The sequence below is a fragment of the Cervus elaphus genome, chromosome 15, assembly GCF_910594005.1.
Source record: "Cervus elaphus chromosome 15, mCerEla1.1, whole genome shotgun sequence".
Classification (NCBI taxonomy): Eukaryota; Metazoa; Chordata; class Mammalia; order Artiodactyla; family Cervidae; genus Cervus; species Cervus elaphus.
This window is the reverse complement of record NC_057829.1, coordinates 30,259,768-30,262,249: the sequence shown is the minus strand read 5'-3', so window position 1 is coordinate 30,262,249 and position 2,482 is coordinate 30,259,768. Positions and strand designations below refer to the sequence as shown.

The window sequence follows — 2,482 nt, the reverse complement described above, 5'->3', positions numbered from 1 at the left end:
TTGCCCTCCCTTGCACCCCCAGCATGTGGGGTTCCCCGACCAGGATCAAATCCATGCCCCATGCAGGGGAAGTGCACAGTCTTAACCACTGGATTGTCAGGGAAGTCCCTCCAGTATTACTTATGATCATAAAAACAGGGAAACAATGCATCCAGCATTAGGAGAAAAGTTAAGAACATTATGGTACAGTCATGTGGTTTCAGATATAAACTCAGCTAATAGCATATGATATGCACTGCTCTGTACCTTGCTTTTTTTTCACTTAACAGTGTTAACATTTCGCAAATTCCATGTGTCTGTAGGTTAAATGCCTAGCACTGGAATTACTGAATCAAAAGATGTGTATTTAAAAATTCACAGTCATGGCCAACTTGCCCCACAGAGGTTCCGATGCACACTTGGACCAAGGTATCAGAAGGCCTGTTTCTGAAGCTCTCCACAGCAGTGTCATCAACCTTCGTTCTTGGCCAAGGTGAAAGTGGTATTCTATTGAAATTTCAATTTGCATTTCTTTTATTGTGAGTGAGGTTGAGCACCTTTTCATATGTTTAACAGCCATTTGTGTTTCCTTTTCACTGAATTGTCTGCTTTTGGCCTCACTTTCTATTGAGTAGTAGGTCTCTTTTTTTCCTTCATTCATTTAGTTCTTCAGTTGAAACATATGCAAATTCTTTCCTCTGGTTTATCACTTATCTTTTGATTTTTTGTGTGGTTTTTGCCATTCAGCTTTAAAATAAAAAACACATTGTCAAGGTTCTAGGAAATTGCTCATTCTGTGCTGTGACATAACTGTATTGTCCTAATCCATTGACTCTTCTTGCTCTTTTTGAGCTCCTTGAGGGCTGGGACTGTGACTGTCCGCTTCATCACTTGAACCCCTGATAAGCACCCAAAAGATACCTGTTCAGTGATTGTGGTTCCACTTAGTGAGTAAGTGCCAAACAGCTGTGCCTCCTAGGTAAATCTGCATAGTGCACAAGGGAAAAATATTCTCCTGCCCTATCCACTTCTGCCACAAGACAGTCACGGTCAACTTGTAACAAAATGTGTGAATTTTCAAGGTATTACCCCAGCCTCTCTGGTGGCTCAGACGGTCAAGAGGCTGCCTGCAATGCAGGAGACCAGGGTTCGATCCCTGTGTTGGGAAGATACCCCGGAGAAGGAAATTGCAAGCCACTCCAGTATTCTTGCCTGGAGAATCCCATGGACAGAAGAGCCTGACAAGCCCCAGTCCAAGGGGTCCCAAAGAGTCGTACACAACTGAGGAAGTAACACTTCACTTCACCCCAAGACTCAGATGTTAGCAGCCTCAATATTCAAGGTCACACTGAGAGTTGACTGGTCCACCCCAGCCTCCCACCTGGCCCAGCCCCAGCCCACCATCCAAGTGGGACACACAGCCCCTCAGGGACTCTGTGCTGTGGCTCCCTGCTGAGTGGGCTTGAGGTGGGGGGCTAGTCCTCCCCTACAGGGCCTGGGGCAGCTTCAGAAGACTACTTCTCTTCTCAGGGACCTAGGAGGAAAAGCAGAGTTCCTTTCCAACAGCAAAGAACAGGATGGCCCAGATTGTGCTATGCAAATGATTAACTCCAATCCACAGAAAATTCAGAGCATTCCTGGATTCACAAGGAAGAATCAAGAAAATTCAACATAAAAAAAAAAAAAAGGAAAAACAAGTGTAAGAACAACTGTCCACCTTTGGCAGAGGTGGGTCAGGTTGCTGTCAGGGTCTCACATACTGCTTGCTGTTCAGGGGCAATATTGGGCAGAGGCAGACAGTTACACCTTGACCCCAAAGCTGATTTTATTTGGCAGCTCAGCCATTAGTATTGTTTTTTTCTAACAACTGTTCTCCATGAGCAAGGGGCATTGAAAGGCTGTGTTCAGGCGTCCCATTCTGCTTTACTCAAATGGTTAGCCTCTTCTTCCCAGAAAGCATGATGGAGCCACTCTAAACAATGATCTCTACCATACCAGAAATATTGGAAATATCTTTCTATCTTTACATACCCTAAAGGCTTTTTTGGGCAGGTGCCATGGCGGGTGCAAAGGTGGCAAGAAGAAGCCCCTGAAGCAGCCCAAGAAGCAAGCCAAGGAGATGGACGAGATGAGGCACGCAAGCAGAAACAGAAGCAGCAGCAGAAGAAACTAAAGGAGCTAAAAGCCAAGGCTGCAGAGAAAGGCCCCCTGGCCACAGGTGGAATTAAGAAATCTGGCAAAAAGTAAGCTGTTTCTTTTGCCTGAGGCAATGATGATTCTTAGTTCCATTCCTGTTTAAACATCTGGATTGCCTGCCATAACATCTGTTGCCATCTATAGCTAGAATGAAATGTTGTCTTGGAATCTATTGTATATTTAAGAGTAAACTTGTGTAAAAAAAAAAAAAAGACTTTGTATTTTTTTGGCCATGTGGCACAGCTTACGGGATCTTGGTTCCCCAATCAGGGATTGAACCCAGACCCTGAGCAGTAAGAGCAAAGAG

General features: G+C 44.8%; 1 pseudogene; it reads left to right on the top strand.

Moving 5' to 3' along the window:
- Positions 1-362: 362 nt before the first annotated feature.
- LOC122708511 lies at positions 363-2,226 on the top strand (annotated as a pseudogene).
- The last annotated feature ends 256 nt before the right edge of the window (positions 2,227-2,482 follow it).